Raw genomic sequence first — 24,243 nt, forward strand, 5'->3', positions numbered from 1 at the left:
ACTGAGGTACTAATGGAGATTTGTACATAGATATTCATAGCATCATTTTTACAATAGCAAAAACAAGAAAACTGACTGAATGTTCATTAACATTGAGAAATTGTGGTACATTCACATCATGAAATATGATGCAGCACTCAGGAGCAATGATTTTTGAAAAATTCTATATATAGTTTTGGAGATTCTATAGAGCATAATTGTGAGTGATGCTTCAGTTTGAAAATAGAGTTATAGGATTTTTGGGTTTGGGAGGGGTTTCTTTTAGGGTTTTTTGTTTTCTTTTACTCTGAGAACTTTCAGTTTAAGTTTATAATGGTAATTAGACAGTTTCCTTCACTTAAAGTTAATTCAATGACAATACACTTGGCTCAATTTGAAACAGTTTTTTAACAGGTAACTACATGAATGCAAAATCCTTATTACAGGACAATGCTAGAGAAAGGATTGATGCTGATGCTGTAAATGATATAAGCATGCTTAGATCATCAGTCAACATCCTGAGTACTAGCAGTCAGTATAAACAAGTAGATTCATTGCATTGGGCAAATCAGGGATCTCTTCAAAACTATGAAGAACTATGATATCAACTAGTTGGAAGACTAAAGTGTGCCTGATTCAGCAATAATCTTCTATTACTTCAGCACTTACTATGCATGGCAAAAAGAGAACATAGGCCTTTGAGTTGTGGTGCTAGAGAAGAATACTGAATATCCCATGGACTGCTAATAGATATGTCTTTATCAAAGGACAGCCAAGGTGTTTCCTGGAGACAAAGATGGTGAAGTTTCATCTCTCATATTTTTGACAGATAGCTATGCAAGTCTATTCCTCAGAAAGGGACATCATTTAGAAAGATAGAAGGTCAGTGAAGGAAAGGAAGACCCCAACAAAATGGATTGATGCTTTAATGAGATGGAGTTATTTCAATTTTACCAGCACCATTTGTTGAAGAAATTGTTGTTTCTCCATTTGATAGGTTTAGTTTTTGTTTGTTTGTCCTTGTGTGTTTTGTTTGTTTGTTTGTTTGTTTGTTTGTTTTTGTTTTTCTGGTAGAATATAAATTGACCAGAGGTGGTGGTTGTTGTTATGTGCCATTGATTGCAACTCATAGCGACCCTATGTACAACATCCCTCAATCCTGCTCTATCCTGTGCCAATCGCACTGCCTCTGACACACCCATACAGATTACCCCAGTCACTGAATCAATCCACCTCATAGAGGGTCTTCCCCTCCTGCGCTGACCCTCCACCCTCCCAAGCGTGATGTCCCTCTCTAAGAACCTGTCCTTCCTTACAACATGTCCAAAGTATGTCAGATGAAGCCCCAGAATCCTTGCCTCGAAGGAATAGCCTGGTTTAACCCTCTCCAGTATAAATCTGTGTGTTTTCTTGGCAGTCCATGGTACATTCAATACTATTCTCCAGTACCACAGATCAAAGGCATCAATTCTCCTTCTAGCCTCCCTAGTCATTGTCCAACTCTGTGATGCATAACAAGAGATTGCAAAGACCATGGTCTGTATCAGATGCACCTTAGTCCATTGCTCTTGAGTACTTTAGAGAGGTCCCTAACAGCAGACTTTCCCATCGCAATACGTTTTTTGATTTCCTGACTACTGGTGCCAAGAGTGTTGCCCATGGAGCTGAGCAAACTGAAGCTGTGAACAATCTCAATCTCTTCGCCATCCATCCTGATGCTGCCAGTTGGTCCGGTGATGAGAATCTTTGTCTTCTTGACATTGAGCCTCATTCCATACCGACCAGAGGTAGATGCCTTAATTTTTGTGTTCTCAATTCTGTTCCATTGTTCTATATGCCTGTAATTGTACCAGTACAATGCTATTTTCGTTATTACAGGTGTATATTACATTTTTATATCAGGGAGTGCTATGTCTCCCGCTACATTTTGGTTTTTAGAAGTATAGAGGTGCTTTATTTATTTAGGGCCTCTACCTCTCCAAATAAACTTTATTATTAGCTTTTCAATCTTGAAAAAAATGAATTTGGTATCTGCATTGGGATTGTGCTAAACATGTATATTGTTTTTGGTAAGATTGCCATTCTCATTATATTAAGTCTTCTTAACCATTGATCAATTGGCTGCATCATGACAGAGGGAGATGAAATTGAGATTAATTATTGTAGTTTACTTGGTTCCATAATCACCTTTTGTTAGCACTAGCAGTCAAGAAATAAAAAGACAGATTGCATTAGGAAAATTGGCTGTCAAGAATATCTCCAGAGTGCTAAAGAATAATGATATATGTCTTGGGACTATGGTGCATCTGATCCAGGCCAAGTTTTTTTGCAATTATTTGTTATACTTTGGAGAGTTGGACAATGACTAAAGATGACAGAAGAGGGTTTGAGGACTTTGAGATGTGGTGGAGGAGAAGAGCATTGGACATTCCATGGACTGTAAAGAGAATAAACAGGTTTGTCCTACAGAGGATGAAACTAAGTTGTTCCTTAGAGCTGAGGAATTCAAGTCAGTCTCACATACTTCAAACGTGTCTCCAGGAGGAACTAATTATTAGAGAAGAACACCATGCTTATAAGGATGGAGGAACAGCCCAAGAAGGGAAGATTCTGTAAGAAATGGATTGACAAAGCAACTGAGATAATGGTGTTAGATGTGTCAGGAAAAAGTGAGACTGGTTCAGGATATGGCAGGTTTCAAGCCTATGGTTGCTATGAGTCACAGGTGACTGGAAAACACATAAGAAGAATAACACATCCATGAACAGTGAATAGTTTTCCATTTATTTAGATCTTTTATTGTTTTTTTCTGAAACATTTTAAAAACTTCTTTCTTCTGTAAGCTTCTACATGAGTGGTCTTATAAACTTTATCCTCTTGTTGTTAATATCTAGATTTTTTGACATTGTGTTCTGAGAAGATACTTTTTATTATTTCAGTGTTTCCAATTTGTTGAGATTTGCTTTGTGTCCTAATGCATGATCAACTCTGGAGAATGTACTATGTGAACTTGAGACAATAGTAAATTACTTTCAGTTAGGTGCAGTTCCTTGAATATGTCCACAAGATCAAAGTGGTTGATTATATAGATTAGATTTTCTGTGTCTTTGTTTATTTTGAGTTTATCCTTTGGTGATAGTGGTATGCTAACATCTCCTTCCACTATTTTGAAGCCAATTACTTTTTCCTTCAGTTTTATTTCTGTTAATCATTATTTAATGTATTTTGCAAGTCTATAATTTGGTGCATAGATGTTGACCAAAGTTATTGCTTCTTGATCTATTGTGCTTTTAATCACTATTTATTATCTTTACTTATAATTTATGGTCAATTTAATCCTGAAGTTTATTTTATCAGTGATTAGTATTGTCACTTCTACCTTTATGTGAATGCCATTTGTTTGGTATAATTTTTTTTCCAGCCTTTGATTTTGAATATGTCTTCATTTCTTATATGTATCAGATGTATGCAACACATTGATGGGCTTTACTTTTTTATACAGTCTGCCACTCTTTTTCTCTTAATTGGTGAATGTAGTCCATTTATTTTAACCTCAGTTATTGACAAACTTCACCTTTGCCCATTTTGTGGTGTTTCTTTTGTTGTTATTTCTTGTTACTATGGTCCATCCACTGTCCTTTAGTGTCTCTGTGTCAAAGACTGTCTTCAGAAGTTCTTATAGAGTTGTTATTATTTTCACAAATTCTTTAAGTTTCTTCTTTTCTTCAAATGACTTAATATGTCCTTCTGCATGATAGATAACTTTGCTGGGTACAGGATCCTGAGACAGGAGGCTGCTTTCACAGGACTTTTCTCTACAACCTGAAGCAGATCTTCTCTTGGGTCAAAAGGCAGAGAGAAACACAGACATGGTAGCTTCCCCACCCTCTCCTGGAGTAGACTTCAGATCAAGTGCCTACCACTAGCTCAGACATGAAAAACTCTACCACAGCAATGCCACACAGGGAGCAGGCTACCTCATCCCCTACACAAACCCAAAGTAAGATAACAAACCCAAAAAGTGACACGTTATCAATGAATTTCCTGAAACCAGAAAGTCTGATAGAACTTTCTGACACAGAATTTAAAAGAGCAATGATTGAATATTTTTCAATGGGTGAAAGATAAACTTGAAGAATTACAGTACATTGACAGCAAAAAACAGGAGGAACTAAAAAAAAATAAAAACAGTACAGATAAAACAAACAAGTCATCAGAGGCTCTGTAAAAACAAAAAATCACAATCCAAAATATGAAGACTAATGTTTCAGATACTGTCAAGGTGATGGAGTGACACATGAACAGGGTTGAAGAGATAGAACATAGAACAGTAAAACAGAAGATAAAATTATCACCACTGCTGTGCTAGAACAAAAAGCAGGATCAAAAAGAAAGAAGAAAACCTAAGAACAATGTGGGACACTATGAAGAGAAATAATATGAGTATAATCAGAATCCCAGAATAGGAAGAAGTAAGGGCAATGAAAAAAGTTGTGGAATAATTACTATAAGAAAATTTTCCAAGAATAATGAATAATGATAAAATATGTATTAAAGAAGCTGAGAAAATACCATATAAAATGGACCCAAAAGAAAAGCATCAAGACATATCATAGTCAAATTTGCCAGAACCAAAGATTAGAAGAGAATTCTGAAAGTAGCTAAGGAGAAACAAAGAATAAGAGAGAGCAAATTAGATTAAATGCCAATCTCAGCAAAAACCATGTGAGCAAGAAGACAGTGGAATGAAATATATCGAACCCTTAAAGAATACAACTCTCAACCAAGAATGTTATACCTAGCAAAATTGTCAATCAAATATAAAGGAAAGACCAAGGTATTCCCAGAAAAAAAGTACTTAAGGGAGTTCATAAAAACAATACCAGCATTGCAAGTAACACGGGGAGACTTGCTTCGTACAGAGAGGCCACAGAAAGCAGGATGGAGCAAAGTAACCAGCAACAATACCAAAAAGAACTCAATAAAATGATAGAATGAAATCTTGCCTCTCAAAAATCACACGGAATATAAATAGTTTAAATGACCCACTGAAGAGAAAAAGAGTAGCAGATTGGGTAAAAACAATAACAACAAAAAACCAAACAAACAAAATAAAACTCACAACACCCCGCAAAATCCAGCAATATGTTTTCTAAAAGAGACACACCTGAAAAATGAAGATGAAGAAAGACTAAAAGGAAAAAAAAAAACACCAAGCAAATGGCAACCAGAAAAGAAAAGCAGGCATAGCTATATTAATCTCTGATAAAATAAAATTCAACATAAAAACATCACAAAGGACAAGGAAGGTCACTACATAATGAATAAAGGGTCAATAGAACAAGAAGACATAATATTAATGAACATCTATGCACCAAATGAAATTCCTTCTCTCTCTCTCTCTCTCTCTCTCCATATATATATATAATAACAAAACTGAAAGGAAAATAGACAACACAACTACAGTAGTTGGAGACTTCAATATACCGCTTTCAAGAAAAGATAGAGCTTTCAGAAGGTAACTCAGCAAAGATGCTGAAGAATTAAACCACACAATAAACCAACATGCTCTCACAGATAAATATAAGTTAATGCATCTCCCAAAATCACAATATACCTTCTTCTCCAATGTTCATGGAATGCTCTCCAGAAGAGGTCACATTTTAGGTCACAAGGCAAGCATCAATAAACTAAAAAAATAAAAAAAAGAAAAAGAAATAATAAAAAGCATCTTCTCAGACCAAACTGCTGCAAAATTAGAAATTAATAACAACAGGTTAAAGTAAAAACCATACATTTAGAAGCTGAACAACCTTGCTTCAACAAGAGAGAGTGCTAGAATAAATAAAAAAATGAAATTTAAAAATTTCTTAAAACAAATGGCAAAGAAAACACAACTTACCAAAACCTGTGGAAAACAAGCCAGAGCAGTAAAAAGAGGTCAATTTATAACAATAAGCAAACACATTAAAAGATAGGGGGAAATGATGAGTGACTCTCTAACCCAACATCTTAAATAAATTGGAAAGAACAGAAAATAAAACCCTGAAAACCTTCAAAAAAACTGAAATTGTAAGCATTAGAGCAGATTTAAATGAAATAGAAAACCAAACAAAAACAAAAACAAAAATAAGCTGTAAAAAATAAAACAAAAACCCAAACCAATACAACAACCCAAACAGGAGTTTGCTCTTCGAAAAGGTCAATAAAATCGACAATCTACTAGTAAAACTAATAAACAAAAAGAAGGAAAAGACACAAATAATCCAAGTAAGAGATGAAATGGGCAATGTCACAAAAGAACCAACTAAAATAAAAAGGTCAACAATTCAATATTATGAAAAGCTGTACTCAAACGAATAGGAAAACTTAGAGGAAATGGACAAATACTTAGAAATTCATAAGCTACATAAACTAGCACAAACCGAAATTGAACTCCTGAACAGACCCATTATAAAAGAAGAACTTTAAAAAGTAACAAAACAACTTCCAGACAAATAAAGCCCTGGACCAGATGGTTTTCAAGTGAATTTTATCAAAAATTCAGAGAAGAATTGTCACCAATTATACATAAACTATTTTAGAAAATAGAAAAATATGGATTCCCCCCAGACTCATTCTATGAGCAAACATATCATTCATGATAAAGCCAGGTAAAGACACCACCAAAATAGAAAACTATAAGTCTGTATCTCTCATGAACATAGCTGCAAAAATCCTGAATAAAATCCTGGCCAATAGAATCCAACAATACATTAATAATAATAATAATATTCACCATGACCAAGTGGGATTCATAACAAGTATGCAAGGATGGTTCAACATAAGAAAAACAATCAATGTACTTCATCACATTAACAAAGCAAAGAACAAGAACCACATGAACATATCAATTGATTCAGAAAAGGCCTTTGACAAAATCCAGCACCCTGTCCTGATTAAAACACTCAATAAAATGGGAATACAAGGGAATGTCCTCAAAATAGTAAAAAGTATATATGCAAATCTGAAAGATAATGTTCTCAATGGGAGAGATTAAAGACATTCCCTTTGAGAATAGGAACGAGTCAAGGATGCCTATTATCACCTCTCCTATTCAGTATTATATTAGGAGTCTTAAAGATAGCAATAAGACAAAAGAAGGAAATAAGAGGCATCCAAATTGGCAAAGAGGAGGTAAAATTACCTTTAAATACAGATGATATGATAGTATACTTAGAAAAACCTAAAGACTCAGCAAGAAAACTGCTGGATATAATTGACCAAAACAGCAAAATGGCAGGATACAAGCTCAACCTATAAAATCGATTGGATTTCTCTACAGTGACAAAGGCAATAAAGAACTGGAGCCAAGAAAAACAATAACCTTCACAATTGCTAATCACAAGATTAGTTACTTGAAAGTTAATCTAACTAGAAACACAAAGAATTTAGTAAAAAAAAACTACAAAATGTTTTTACAAGAAACAAAAAGAGACCTGGAGACATGGAAGACTATACCTTGCTCATGGATGGGAAAACTCGATATTGTGAATATGATAATCCTCCAAAAGACCATTTACATGTCCAATGCCATCTCAATACAAGTACTAATACCATTCTTAAATGAGATGGATAAGGCAATCTCTAATTTCATTTTGAATGGAAAGAGGCTCTGATTATGTCTCCATAAATTTTCATTAAATTAAAAAACAATAAAAAGAAGAATCAAGGTAGGAGGCACCTCACTTCCTGGTTTCAAATCCTACTACACTGCTGTGGTGGTCAAGACAGCATGGTACTGGTACAATGACAGACATATGATACAGTACAATGAAATAGAATTTAGAACCCAGAAATCAGCCTATCTGCCTATGATTAAGAAATTTTTGACAAGGAGATGAAATCAGTTAAGAAGGGTAATGACACCCTTTTTGACAAATGATGTTGGCAAAATTGGAAAACCATGTGCAGAAAACTCAAGCAGGACCCACACCTCACACCATACAGAAAACCAACTCAATATTGATCAAGGACCTACACTAAAACCAAGGACTATAAACTACATTAGAAAAAAGCTTGGAAGAACCCTAAAAGCACTAATCCACATCTTGAATAGTCTTCCAAGCATCCTGGAAAATCTAAACCAGGATAGGATAAAATAGATGAATAGGACCTTTAAGAATCAAATCCTTATGCACATCCAAAATGTTCTCCAACAGGGTAAAAAGAGAAGGCATTGACTGGTAAAAACAATTTGGTAAAGGCATGTTTGTTCAGGGACTTATATCTAGAATTTATAGAACACTCAAGAACCATAACACGATAAAGGTAAATAACTCAATTGCCAAATGGGCACAGGATATGAACAGACACTTCACAAAAGAAGACATTCAGATGGTGAACAAACACATGAAGAAATGTCCAAAATCTCTAGCTCTAAGAGAAACACAAATCAAAAGAACTATGAGATAACATCTCATCCCAGTAACAATAGGAAAATTCAACAAAGAAGTAAACAACAAATACTGACTAGGTTGGGGAGAAACTGGAACCCTATTCACTGTTAGTTGGAGTGTAAAATGGTGCAACCACTTTTGAAGACAATATGATACTTTCTGAAAAAGTTGGAAATGTAAATACCATTTGATCCAACAAGTCCACTACTGGGACTAGAACTGCCAGCCAAGCAGATATATGCACATCCATGTTTATTACTGCTTTGTTCACAGTAACAAAGAGTTGGAAACAACCCAAGTGTCCTCAACCAATGAATGGATAGAGAAGATGTGGTATATTCATAAATGGACTATTACCAGCCCTTAAAAACAAGTAACTCATGAAATATTATACAAAATGGGTGTCCCTGGAAGACATTATGCTGAGTGAAATCTCTCAGTAACAAAAAGACAAATACTGCATAATGCCATTGTTATAAAATAGGACTGACATTGGGGTTTGGGAAACTAAGAAAAGAGAGGATAAATAATTTACACAGCATTGAAACAGACAAGGGAGAGAATTATATAAAAATAATATATGATTAGATATTATTGGCATGACAAGACCCAAGAATAAGAGCTGCATAATAAAGTGGGCTGGGTCAGGGAACAGATTGTGTGACAATGAAATTTTTTTTCCAAAGGAAAAAAAAAACAAACTTGGGGTGGGGGCAACAGGGGGCAATGAGGAAAATATGAAACAATGAATTAATGGAAATCCAAGTTTTATATAAACTTTCATTAACAGATCAGTTTAAAAGGGGGGAAGAATACAAATAGGTCTGTCTTGGAGGGGCTGAAAACAAGTGTTTTCTTGGGGGTGCAGGGAAGTGATTATGATTTTGAAACTCCACATATGTGGCCTTGATAGACTGGTCCATGGAGAAGAATATCATGCTCAGAAGGGTGGAGAGAGAGTATAGGAGAGGAATACCCCAGATGAAATGGATTAACATAGTTATTGGAGCAGTGAGGGTAGATGTGATGGAATCAATGAGACTGGCTCAGGACAGAAGAGCATTCAGAGTGTCTACATAGTGTCACTGTGAGTTTCCGGTGACATTACAACCAAAACCTGCATTTTGCTCCCTGTACCAAACTTTATTGTTCTTTTAGGTCCCTAGGTTTCCCCTGCTACAGCAGAGATCCTCAAATTAAGGGAACTTCATGACAGTATCAGGCCCTTCCCTCCCTTACACCTGAAAGTGCTGGCTCTGTGAAAGACTATCTTACCTGATGATGAAGTCCAATGTCCTTCTTTGTCTCTGAAATTTCAAGGTATCAAGAGCACCAACTTAAGGAATTTCTGTCCTGGGAGGTTTGAAGGTAGTTGTCTTTCTCACACCTCAGTGTGCCAGGAAAGATAATTAGTCTTTCCCCTACTCATTATTTCCCATCCTACACTCTGTTTTCTTCTTGGGTCCCTGGGATGGCTCCAAAGAAGCAGGGATCCCCAAATGGAGAAAACTTTCTCTAGGATAGTTTCAGGACTTTCTCTCCTATTGACTTATTTTTTTGTACTTATGTGTTTGTGTGTGTGTGTGTGTGTTTGTGACTAGGTAAGAAGACTGCATAACATAGCCTAAGTCAAATGTTGGGCTTGGTTTAAGTATGTTATGACTGTCCTCTTTCTCATTTTTTCACTTATATTAAGATTATAGATTTTTAATAGTAAAGACTCAAATTATCTTTAATCCTTCCCTTCTGAAAAGTCTTAGATATTTTTATAGATGTGTGCTGCTGAAAAATGTTATCAATACAAATTTAATACTTAAAATATTAATAGTAATATATAAAATATTAATAGTAATAACATGTACATTTATTAAAGCACATGCCTTCTGAATACAAATATGTTCCAACGGAATACTAGAAACATATGTCTAAGTTTAACGCTTAATATATTTTACAAGACTTGATATATACTGATGTTATTATTGTTGTTAGGTGCTGTCAAGACAAGTACGACTTATAGCAAACCCATGAACAAAGATCCAAACCTTACTCTATTCTGTGTCATCTTTACACTTCCTGAGACACAAAAGCCCATTATGACAATTACCATGTCAATCTACCTGGTTGAAAGTCTTCTTCTTCTTCTACAACCCTCCACCTTTCCCAGCATCATCTCCTCCAAAGAATAGCCCTCCTAGCAACACATCCAAAGGATGTAAGATGATGCCTCATCATTCTTGCCTCTAAAGAGCACTCTGGCTGAACTCTCTCTAAGATATATCTATTTATTCTCTTGGCCATCCATGGGATGTTCAGTGCTCTTCTTAAAGGTATCAATTATTTTTCTGTCATATTTACTCATTGTCCAGCCGTCAGATGAATAACAAGTGATAAGAAAGACTATGGCCTGAATTAGACACACTTTAATCTTCAAACTGACATCATTACTTCTCAATAATTTGGAGATGTCCCTAACTGCAGATTTTCCCAGTGCAATGCATCTCCTTATTTCCTGACTGCTGGTATCAAGGATGTTAATTTTGGACCCAAGCAAGATGAAGGTGATGTTAGTTTCATTCTCCTCTCCATCCATCATTACGTTGCCTACTGGTCCAGTGGTAAAAGTCTTTGTTTTCTTGACATTGAAATGCAGTCCATATCGAAGGCTGCTTTCCTTGATATTCTACAACAAGTGCATCAAGTCCTCCTCACTTCCAGTAAGCAATGTTGTGTCATCTGCATAACTCAGGTTGTTAATTAGTCTCCCTCCAATCTTGATGCCATGCTCCTCTTCATAGAGCCCAGGTTCTCAGATAATTTGCTCAGCATATAGTTTGACTAGATATGGAGAGAGAATACAACCCTGATGTATTCCCTTCTCACTTTTAAACTATGCAATGACATATAAAATAATTTTATTCATCCATTGACAATTCAGACCTCAAAAATGATGGAAATGATTTTTTTTCATTTTGTAAACATTTAAAGGATCACAGACTAGAATAGAAATCACACCACATTATGGCAGCAACTACTGACATGTGGCATGCATGTCATTAAATCTCTTCCACTCCAAAAATGGATGTGATTACTTCTAAGCCTTTTTTCAGACCACAAATATCCAGTATAACCTTACTGTGAAATTTACTGAGTTATATTTACACTGAAGTATTAGATTCTTCTGCAAATGTTAGAATGCATTTCCTTCAAGAATGTAAACAGCAAAATCATTCTTCTTCACATTTCGTTTCAATTAAGATGGAACCAGGTCTTAGCTGACCCTTCACTGGGTTGTCAATGCTGTAAATCACATAGGAGGAGATTTGTTGAAGCAAGGTTTTCGGGTTAGCAGTGTAACTCCTCACAAACTGAACCACCAAAGTTCCCTTAAAGTAAAATGATGATTGCCACTGGCAGTAAGATTAACCCCAGAAAGTTCTTTACACAAGTAATGAGGTTACGTATTGTATTAACCTATATTTCCCACATCATTAAGCAAACCAATAGTATGGGAAAGAATAAGAATATATTCATGTCTTCTAAATGTTCAAAGTTAGAATGTTTAGAATCATCCTCAATGTTTTACCACTCTGTCATATTCTAAATGCCATTTTAAGTCATGTATTTATTTTTCAAAATTGAAATATTATAGCATTTCTACACTTTGAAGTTATGAGCAATGTCAACTTCATTGACTTTAAAAAAAATCCTTGCTAGTCTTTTCTCAGTGATTTTTATATCCAAAATTGTGAAATGTTTTCCCTAAAAGTGGGGGGAAACTCTTCTTTCTGAGGTAGAAGGAAGAATCAGAGTTCTTCCACAAGTTGAAGAAATCCTTCAAACATAAGCCAAATTTGGAAAATAAACTGAAAAGTGGAAATTTTAATGAAAGATATAAAATTCTGACTATCTGTTGCCTATTGTTGTGTACCGCGTCGAGTCAGAACCGACCTATAGCTGACCATCCAGCAGGTTTTCAGAGGCATTCAATTGCATGGAAGGAGATTGCTCATTTTCTCCTGTAGAGCAGCTGGTGGCCTTGAACCACATGCCTTCAGGATTGCAGAACAGCTTCTTTCCACTAGGCCACCAGAGCTCCCTTGACTGGGAGGACTGAATTAATATATAGGAAAATACAGAAAACAAAACTCATGTAAGAGCCAGTATAGCTGAATAAATATAATTCATTTTAAAACACATTATTTTACATGCAGTACCGTCACCATTTTGATTCCTATAGGCATATATGTTACCCAGTAAATATATTTGAGTAATTTATCCTTCATGAGTCATTTTAAGTAGAATATGTGTACCTATGCACAGTGTTGTAAAGTTGACTTTGTTTTGCAAATGTTGAACACTGCCATTAGGGTAAGCTCTACCATATCCAAATTTTCCCCCCAGATAAGATAGTTGCTTATTACAACAAATTTGTTCATGCTGTGAATAAAGGGTAATTTTTAAGTCAGAAGACCCTCGATGAGATGGATTGATTCAATGACAGGGGTAATGGGGATGGGGATGGGAGATAGTGAGATTGGTATAGGATAGGGAAGAGTTTAAGGCTATTGTACATAGGGTCACTATGTGTCACAGACAACTCAACAGCATATAAAAACAACAACATATAACCTAGACAATGTTTCTCGATGGTCATTTCACACTTTAAAAATTTGCACATATACTTCAAATTATTTCTTTACTATTGCTACCTATTCTTAAAATGACAGACATGGAAAGATATAAGAGTGTTTTAAGCATAAAGACATGTAATTGATATTTATAATTGCAATTTCATATTTTCTTTTTTAATGCCTGATTATCTACCAAAACCAGTTTTGATTATACTGTGGGATAACTTTACATTACTGCTAATTTTTTTCACTGATAAGTATTAAAATTAATTTAATTCAATCACAATCACATTTTCTTTATCATAAAGTTATTGATATGGCATAGTTTAATGAATTTATCTCAAGCATTTTCATTTTAAAATATATTGATATAGTAAATTTAACTTTCTAAGATATACTCATTGATATATCCTAGTAATGACTTTGTTTTCTTAGTTATGAAATATTTTCTTCTTTATAACATTATTTCCAATAAATAGAGCTATTCTATCACAGAAACAAATATTTTAATATGTATAGTAAAAAAAAGACTTTTAAAAAAATGTTAAGTTTCATAAATGTTTATTCATTTAAACATTAATAAGTGATGTTTTATTTGTACATTATTAATTCCAACAGGGCAATGGACTTAGCTATTTAATTGCTATAATAATGAATTATGTCATTTGGAAATACTTGATTTAAGGCACATGATTTGGACTCAACTATAGAAATAAAAATTGAGGCAGAGAGATACACACAGAGATACATAGGTACATAGATTTACTTCTCTCACTTATGCTTTTCCCCTCCTTGCCTTCATACATCGTTTATGTACAAAGTAAATGGAATATTCTGTTGAAGAAAAAAACATTTACAATAGATTTCCACTCATACTGATCCTCTAGGATGGAGTAGAACTGTCACAGTTTCCAAAGATGGAATATTTATGAAAGCAGTTCGCTGCATCTTTCCCTATAGACTGAACTGATGGGTTTGACCTTCTGACCTTGCAATTAGCATTCAAGTGCTTTAATCACTGTTTTACCAGAACTCCTTGTTTCTAATAAATTCACTAGAAAATACACTATAGCTTATTGTAGTTTATACTCTCACATTATAAGTGGCAAATCTTCCTATTTAATGTTTATTTTAGTAATTATTTGTTTATCAATTATTGGGTTCAAGTCTGAATTGTATAAAATTACAGCAGAGATATCTTAAAATGATATAGATATAGATAGAGTTAGAGATAGAGAGAGAGATAGAAAGATAGAGAGGTATAGATTAGATATATAGACACACACACAAAAAAAACTTTACAGTTACTAAACTTTCCTTAAAAGTTATTATTATACATAACCTTGAAAATTCATTGAATAATTTTATCTCTCATTTTACAGTCTCAAAGAACAGTAAAGAATATTAGGTTTTAACTAAAATTCTCTAATGTTCAAATTTCTATTTGAAACAAGACATTAAACTAGATTTTTTATAGTCTAACAAAAACGTGCTCTCTTCTCTCATTTTTTTCACTTGCTGTGCTCTAAGTGAGAAATGAGAATGCCCTAAATGTAACAAAAGTTAAATTTCTGTCACTTTACACAAGTGTTCCCTGAGTATAATCTATTCGTACTTCTTCTCATACAAAAGTTACCAGAAAGGTATAGCTTAGAGTAGTTATGCTTTCCTAAGGGAAAGTAAAAGGATCTATAGCAAATATGTTGCTTAATCTCCCCTCTAAGCTTGAGAACTTGCCTTTATTTTCTTCTCAACGGCTGTAGCAAAACCATATCTCAGTCTTTCATTCTGAAAAAAATTGTCATTTGGAATTGTTTTCAGTGCTGTTGGATTTTAAATTTGAGTCACTGCTCAGGTTGGCTTCTGGCCATAAAACTATAAATGCTATAGCTGACTATGAGGGCATAAGAACAAACACAAAGATATAGCAGTAAAATATAACATTGACTATAGCATTAGATATAACATTGAAAGGTTTCACATTTGAAAAAGGTGATATGTGGGATTCCAAGATGGTGTGAAGAGCAGGAGAAGCAGCACATTGAATAGAGAGTGGTTTCTATAGACCTTCATGCCTCACAGAGACTGACCAATACGACATGACATGGACAGTAGAAATTTGAATCAGAACTTTTGTTGGAACAATTAGTTTAAGAGCTACAGAAACAAAGAGCCTCACCACCGGCCACACCACAGGCCTAGCCAAAGCTGGAAGCCGCCAGCCGAGCTGCTGTGGGACTCATCCACCAAGAGAAAGAAGGTTAGCAGGAAATTGATCGAGTTCTCTAAACCTCCACCAAGAGTGAGTGGTTCTGTTGAAATCTCATTGAGATTTTTTGTGCCCCTGATGACCACCCAATCACCCATGATCAGACTGACTGGCAGGTATTTGACTGAGTCTTCTCGGGTCCTGCTGGAACTAGGGCCCTTCTGGGCCAGGGGATGCTGTGCGAGGGGACCTAGGTAAGGGGACCTGCTGGACAGGGACCACTGAGCAAGAGCCTCTGGGTGGGAAATGGACAGCTGGAATTTGAGTAGGGACCCCACTTGTGAGCACATCTGGACAGCTGAGGTAGGTATGAATGACTTTCCTCAAGGGGTTGACCCATCCCTGTGGTTGCCCCACCCCACTGTGCCTGCTACACCCCCGCCCCATTTGGCTCCACACCTGTGCCTATCCATCCACTTAATCAACTTGCCTTTAATCTGCAGCACCATGATCTGACTTACCTATAAGAGGCTGCTCTCCCAGGCACTGAACTTTTTCTTGAGTCAGAACTTCAGAGAAACACACAAGTAAAGTAGCTGCCCAACTGATTTCTAAAGCATTGACTTCAGATCAAGAACATATCAATGTCTTGAAAGAAGCAAGCTAAGACTATATTTTCAGGGATCATTTCTATAGTTCGTTACTAGAGAAGTTTCTCTGATCATGTAGAGCACCATGAGGAGGAGACGCAGCGTTCTCTCCTGAGCGTGAAGCCGGCTCTTGGTGTTGCTTCATTGCAGCTGCCACTTGCCATTGATGATCGTTCTTCTCTCCCATCCTGGGAGAGTAAGAGGTAGAGGACGCAGTCTGAGTGAAAGAAGCAAGCTATCTCACACACTACACAGGCGCAAAGCAAGATGTCACCCCCAAAAAGGTAACAACATATCTATGGACAAGCAAAGTATTGCTGCAGGTTACCCTAAAATGCCTAGCAAAGTGCATTTACAGAGAACTGCCAGAAGTTAAAACCGAGTTTAGAAGAGTCCATGGCACCAGGGATTCAAGATCATATCCTGGTCCTCACGGACATATTGTAATTTTCTTTGGTCGCAATTTGAACTGCACATGAGTAATTTATGGTCTGACCTGCAGTTTGCCCCTTGGCTAATTTTGACTGCTCTTGTCATATGAATCCTGATTGAAAGCAGAAAATGCAAAAGAACATCTCTTTATGTTTTATTGGCTGTAAACAGGCATTTGTGTGGAACATAACAAATTATGACTAACATTGAGAAGGTAGGATACGTAGTTATAAGAAACCTATACTTAGGTGTGTTTGATCTAGGCCACGGTCTTTACAATTGTTACACATCACAAAGCTTAACAATGACTAGAGATGATAGAAGGAGAAGTGATGTCTTTGAGCTGTGGTGCTGGAGAGGAGTACTGAATACCATGGACTGCTAAAAGAATAAACAGGTTCATCTTAAGAGGGTGAAACCAACCTGCTTCTTGGAGGCAAGGATTCTGAAGCTTCATATAACATACTTTGGACATGTTGCAAGGAGCAACCAGTTCTTGGAGAGGAACATCAAGCTTGGGAGGGTGGAGGGACAGCACAAGAGAGAAAGACCCTTTATGAGATAGATTGATTCAGTTGTGGGTCGTGTGTTAAGAGATAATAATGTTGACACAAAATAGAGCAGGGTTTAGAATTGTTGTACATAAAGTCACTATGAGTTGCAGACAACTCAACAGCACACAGTAGCAACCAAAACAACCTAGAACAGGGTTCAGGTCTATTGTATACAGGGTTGCTATGAGTAGTACTCCACTATAATGCACTTCTCAACAAGAACAGCAGCAACAACAACATACCTAGACCATGACATACTCCCTTCTTAATTTTAAACCATGTATTGGTCGCTTGCTATGTTAGCACAATAGTCTCCTAGTCTAGGCATAGGTTTTACATGACCTAAATTAAGTCCTCTGGGATTCCTATTATTCTCAATATTAGCCACAACTTGTTATAATCCACACAGTCAAATGCCTTTGCATAGTCAATGAAACACAGATAGATATTTTCTGGTAGTCTTTGCCTTAAGCCAGCATCCATTTGAATATCAGCAATGATATCCCTGGTGCCATGGGCTCTTATAAATCCTGCTTGAACATCGAGTAGTACCCTATTTATTTACTGCTCTAAAGTAACAATTAAAATTTAAAAAAAATAAATTTTCATTAATATAACAACATAATACTTCAAAATTCTTATAAAAAGTCCTAGATAATTGAAATAATGAACTTTTCCAGGTAATATATACATAAGAAGGAGCTCTTGGGACATAATGCTTTACATGTTGCACGGCTAAATTGAAGTTTGGAAGTTCAGATTTCACAGATGTTTCACAAGGGAAAGATGGAAAATTTTCACTGACAGTATTACAGCCTCTGAAACCTAATGGAGGACCACTATGTCAGAATCAATTTAATAAAAATGAGTTTGATTTGATACATAAGAAAATGAACCCCTGACGGTGCAGTGGGTAAAGTGCTCTGCCACGAACAAAAAGGTCCATCATTTATATCTATCAGATGCTTTAGGGGGGAAAAGATGTTGCAGTATGTTTTTGTAAAGATTATAGCCTTGGAAACACTGTGTTTCTAGTTTGTACTGTAGGACTGTAATTAATTAGAATCAGCCTGGCAGTATTAAACTTGTTTTGCTCTTTTACAGGAAAGTGTGAACTTTTTCTCATTCTCTCAAACTGATACTTCAGTAAATTATCATACAATCCAATTAGAAATTCAGGGTAAACTCTCAGTAAATGCAACAAACTGGTAAAATATTTTCTCTAAATCTGAATTATAGTAGTAATTTTAGATAACATTTCAATGAAGATATATGATCAAATAAAAACAGTTGAGTTAAATTACAATAGAAACACACACACAGAGCACCTGACTTAGAGACTAAAACAATTTGCCAAGAATTATTCAGAAAAAATTTGACAACCAGCATTGTGAGGCTGAATATGTAAAGATATCAATTATCTTTAAAAATAGAAATATTGTTGGGGTTGTAACAAAATATTTATGTGTAATCTATATATGAAATAATTACAACACTAGTTTCACCCTCATCATGTGAAGGCTCAAAATGGAAATCATCAGTCCTCCTCCAAAAACCCTGAAGCGGATATCAAGAAAGATGGAACAAGGAGAAGCTTTGGAATAAAAAAGTTCAGAGAGAACAGAGGTAAATTGTGAGATGGCTGTTGTTGTTATTTACTGTTGAGTCAGAACTGACTCAGAGCTGATCCTCCAGTGGGTTTTTCAGGGGCAGAAATTCTCATGAAAGGAGATTAATAAACTTTTCTCCATGGAGCAGCTTGTGGATTCAAAGTGATTGTCTTTGAATTGGCAATGGAATTCTTGACAACTAAGTCACAGAGCTTCCTGAATATTATCTTGTTATTCTTGTTCGGTGCTGTCAGGTTGAGGGCAAAACCTAGCAACGCTAAGAACAACAGATCTACACCCTGTCCTATTTTGTGCCGTCTTCACACTTTTTGACACTATAGAGCCCGTTGCAAGCAGTCACCATATCAATACACCCAGTTGAGGGTCTTCTCTTTCGCCAACTCTCCGTTCTTAATAGTGTCATGTTCCTCTCTAAGTAGTGTCTCTTTACATCATGCCTGAAGATTTGGTTGTTGATATTGTTGTGAACCATAGATTTGAAACCAACTGATAGCTGACCCTCTGACAGATGTTCAGAGGCAGTTAATTTCAAGGGAAGAACCTTCCTAATCATAGCACAGCTTCTTGTGCTAGGCCATCAGAGCTCCCTCAAAATTATCTTGTTGTTGTTGTTGTTTTGTGCTGTTGAGTGGCTTGCGACTCATAGATACCGTATGTACAACAGCCCTAAACTCTGCTCTGTCCTGTGCCAATCATTCTCTGATACATGCATCCAGATTACCCAGTCACTGAATTAATCCACCTCATAGAGGGCCTTCCCCTCCTGCACTGTCCCTCCACCCTCTCAAGCATGATGTTCTTCTCCAAGAAGTGATCCCTCCTTACAACATGTCCAAAATATGTCAGATGAAGTCTCAGAATCCTTGCCTCCAAGGAGCCTCCTGGTTTAACCCTTTCCAGCATGAATATGTTTGTTTTCCTGGCAGTCTATGGTACCCTCAATACTCTTCTCCAGCACCACAGCTCAAAGGCATCAATTTTCCTTCTATCCTCCCTAGGCTTTGTCCAACTCTCTGATGCATAACAAGTGATTGTGAAGACCATGGCCTCTATCAGATGCACCTTGGTCTCCAGAGAGACACCATTGCTCTTCAGAACTTTGGAAAGGTCCCTAACAGCAGATTTTCCCATGGCAATACACCTTTTAATTTCCTGGCTACTGGTGCCAGGAGTGTTGACTGTGGAGCCAAGCAAACTAAAGCTGTGAACAATCTCAGTCTCTTCACCATCCATCCTGATGCTGCCAATTGGTTCAGTGGTAAGAATCTTTGTTTTCTTGACATTGACCCTCAATCCATATTATATATATAATACATACTTCTTAGACATTATGAAGACTGTTTATCTAAAAATAGAAATTCATCAGTTAAATATCTGGCATTCTCATGATCTTTTATAAAAAATGAGATCATTCCTAGGAAGAAAATTGGTAATGGCTGATTTTTCAAAATTACTTTTGTAACCCATTGGTTTTAGTTTTTGCCACATGGCTGAATAAGCCTGAAAATAGAGTGTATACCTAATGGGGAGATTGGCATATTTTGTCATCCCGTCAGGCTTAAATTGAGCAAACTTAGAGGCAGAAGAGGGGAATCTCACTATTAGCAAGAAAGAAGAATTGGAGAGTTCTGTGTGTGTCCATTTGGATGAGAGATTCCTATGTCAACCAAATGGGATCTAGCTGAGTAAAGCAGCAGTGAAGAACTGGAGGCCAACCCAAATTAGTAATACTGTGAATTCTTGTCCAATGGAATCAGATCCAGAGCCAGGGGCTTTTGCCCAAGCTTACAGGAATATTTAGAGTGTGACACCAAAATTGGCAGGACTAAGAGACCTTTGAGGAGCTCTAGTGGCCTAGTGGCAAGAAGCTGTGCTACAAATTTGGAAGGCATACAGTTTAAAGCCACCAGCTGTTCTGAAGATGAAGAATGGGCAATCTTCTTCCTTGCGATTAACTGCCTCTGAAAACCCACCAGAGGATCTGCGATGGATTGGTTCTGACTTGACAGTATACAACAACAACAAGAGACCTTTGGAACACTGGCCTAAAGCCGTGATGCTGAAGATCAAGGAGTCTGTAAACATATCTAATATGCTGTCTTGACCAAAGCATTGCATTCAGTTTCCAGTATGAATTGTAATAATGGAATGTCTCTAATAAACCTGTAATTATGAATATAATTCTGAGAGTTCTGTAAGACCATTGCAACAGATTGTCAGATACAATAACAGGGCAACAAGAGTCTTAGAAGGGACAGTTGATAAAATTGATAGAAATACATGCAGGAGTGGAGATATGTCTGAGCTTATGGAAATTATTTTTATGTTGGGGATATTTTAGGTAAGGTTACTCTTCTTTGAGTAAGTAGAGGTCAGTCTTAGCTGTCTACACTGGCTGCACTGTGTTGTTGTTTTGTTTGTTGTTGTGTTTTTTGTTTGTTTTTTATTTTTGGGGGTTTTTTTACAATCAGTGTAAAGCAAAGTAAGTAACAAGATCTGCCCATTCCTTAATTTTCAATAGAAATGTTGCATTATAAAATTGAGAGTCTAGAAGACAGAATAAATACAAACAAGAATACAATAATAAAAATGGAAGTAAAGGAACAGAATCATATTATAATGTCCTTAATCAATGAGGGAAAGTTTATAGGAGCTCAATAATTAACAGGTTAAAGAGAAGGGACAAAAAAAATTTTGGATAATCCATTGAAGAAAGTGGGTTTTGGTATTTTAATCCATTTTTTGAGTTTTCTTTTGTTAATATGAGAATAAACAGTTAAGATCTATAAATGTCATTTGAGAATAATGAAGCCTCAAGATAACTTAACAACATACAGTAACTATTTGAAAATAAATATTTTCCCCCTGCTAAGACTATTAGGAAAATAGTGGCTCCAAGAACCAGCCCCTTCTGAAGAGGGTTTATTTCTTTAAAGGTTTGTATAAATTGAGTTGCAGATTAAAAATCCCAATATTCTACTACTTATATAACCTAAAAGTAATAAACTATTTTATCACATCAAAATTTGCCTCAAGAAGAGGAAATAAAAAGCATGAAAACATAATTGCATTTTATACTTAGTGTACCTTATATCTTTTTAAAGTTCTGTAATAGGGAGCTATAGTGGCTTAATGATAAAGACTTATACTCTCAATTCAAAGGCATATGATTCAAAACAACTATGCGATATCATTTCACTCCGGTAAGAATAGCAAAATTTAACTGAGCAGCAAACATCAAATGCTGGTGAGGTTGTGGAGAAACTGGAACCCTTAACTCACTGTTGTTAGGAGTAAAATGATGAAACCACTGTGGAAGGCTGTATGACACTTTCTCAAAAACTTGCAAATAGAAATGCCATTTGATCCAGAAATTCCACTGCTGGTAAAGAAACCATAACTGCTACCCAAGCAGATATATGTATACCTATGTGTATTGTGGCTTTGCTCACAATAGCAAAGAGCTAGAAACAACCCAAGTGGCCATCATCAAATTAATGGGTAGAGAAACACTTGTATATTCACACAATGGAATACTATGCAGCATTGAAAAACAAGAAACTCATGAAATATTATGCAAAATGGATGACCCTGGAGTACATTATGCTGAATGAAATATCTGTCACAAAAGGACAAATATTGCATAGGGCCACTGTTGTAAAATGAGACTGACACCAGGGTTGTGGGTAGACAGAGAAGGAAGGGATGAATGATATATAATGTATTGAAACAGATGAAGGAGAAAACTGCTTAAAAAGGATATTATGATAGGCTATTATTGTCATGACAGAAGTCCTGAAGTAAGACGACATAGTGGAGTGGACTTGGGATGAAGGATTCCATAACAATAAAAGAGTTTTTCTTTTCCGTTTCAAAGAGAAGTATGAATCGGGTGAGAGGGGTGAGCAGGGAGAAAAGTGCAACAATGAATGACTGGAAACCGTATGTCTCTGTAAGCTTTCATCAAAATTAATTTTTAAAAAATTCCTGTACTCCAGGCAAGTAAAGGAAAAATTGTGCATATTAAAAGATTTCTTTGAACTGTAAAATAAAACAAAACAAAACAAAAAATGAAATGCATATGATTGGAATCTACAAGCTGCTCTGCAAGAGGAAGATGAACAATCAACTGCTTTGTGATTTACTGCCTCTGAAAATTCACTGGAGAGTCAGCTATGAGTCAGTACCAACTTGATGATACACAGCAGTAACAATAGGGAGCTGTTGTGGCTTAACAGTAAGGAGTTGACTGTAAATCCAAAGGTATAAGATTCAAATCAACAAGCTGTTCTGTGGAAACAAATGAACAACAACAACAACAGCAAAAACCCAACAACTAGCAAACAATTTTCATTTGATTGCCTATAAAATACTCACTGGAGGATCTGCTATGAATTGGTTTCAACCATATGGCATGTAACAACAACAATTTTTGGCTTCCTGAGTCAAGACCCAATCTCAAAGCCAGTCCAGCTGGATTCCTCCTTCATGTTGTAAGCCCATATTTGGAGGCTGGCTTCCTTCATCAGGGTGCAGTTTCAAAGCCTAGAAGGCTGGCAAAGCTATTATAGAGAAAGTGGTCTCTTTGAAGAATAATGTGGCATCAGCATTGGAGAAAGACAATCAACGACCAGTGTTATGCAGATAACACAACCTTGTTTGCTGAACATTAGGAGAAATTAAAACACTTGCTGCAAGAGATCAAAGAACTACAACCTTCAACGTGGATTATAGCTCAGTAACTAGAAAACAAAAATCCTCACCATTGAGCCAATAGACAACATCATGATATGTGGAGAAAAATTGAAGTTGTCAACAATTTCATCTTACTAGTATCTACAGTAAATATCCTTAGCATTAGCAGTCAATAAATTAAAAGATTGCAATTTGATGGGAGTGGGGTCAGGTATATTTTAAAAAATGCTCTTAAAAGCAATGTATTTGAATTTTGTAAATAAACTAGTGGGAGGGGGGAAGCAATGATGTTTTCATTGGGAAAACTTGTTGTCAAGAACCTCCACAAAGTTTTAAAGGGCATAGAAGTCACTTTAAAGACATAGTTGCACATGTTTCAAGTCATAATATTTTCAGTTACTAGCTTCAGATCTGAAAGTTGCATAATAGATAAGAATCAGAAGAGGAATCAATGACTTTGAATCCTGGAACTGGAGAAGAATATTGAGTATTCCACAGACAACCAAAATAACAGACACGTCTGTCTTGGAGAAAGTGAAACCAGGATGCTCCTTTAAGGTAGGGATGGCAGAACTTTGTCTTACATACTTTGGGAATATTGTTAGGATCAACCAATAATGGGAAAAATATATCACACTTGAAAAGTTGGAGAGCATGAAAGAAAGGAAGAATTTTAACAAAATGGATTGACACAGTGACTATAACAATCCATTCAAGTATATCAAAGGTGATGGATGAAGCTGGTCCAGGAAAGGGCAATATTAACATCCATTGTTCATAGGTCACTATTAATGTTAGTCAGCTCAATGGCATATAACAATAACGATAGTCTTTTATCTTAGACTGTCTCCTCCTATATTTTGGTACAATTAATGTTTTTATGTAACACATTAACATATAACTGTCCTACAGTTACAAATGTAGTCAAGATTTGTGAAGATACAAGTGACATTTTTATTTATTTATTTATTTATTTATTTTTCATTTCAATGAACATCTACAGAGATTTTGGAATTCCATTCAT

The 24,243-nt window shown here is 35.9% G+C and overlaps 1 pseudogene; it reads right to left on the reverse strand.

Moving 5' to 3' along the window:
* Positions 1-24,243, reverse strand: part of LOC102849713 — a 108,966-nt pseudogene that overhangs the window by 84,130 nt on the left and 593 nt on the right.

Source organism: Elephantulus edwardii, unplaced genomic scaffold, assembly GCF_000299155.1.
Source record: "Elephantulus edwardii isolate Elephantulus edwardi_28Jun2011 unplaced genomic scaffold, EleEdw1.0 scaffold00034, whole genome shotgun sequence".
NCBI classification, from domain to species: Eukaryota; Metazoa; Chordata; class Mammalia; order Macroscelidea; family Macroscelididae; genus Elephantulus; species Elephantulus edwardii.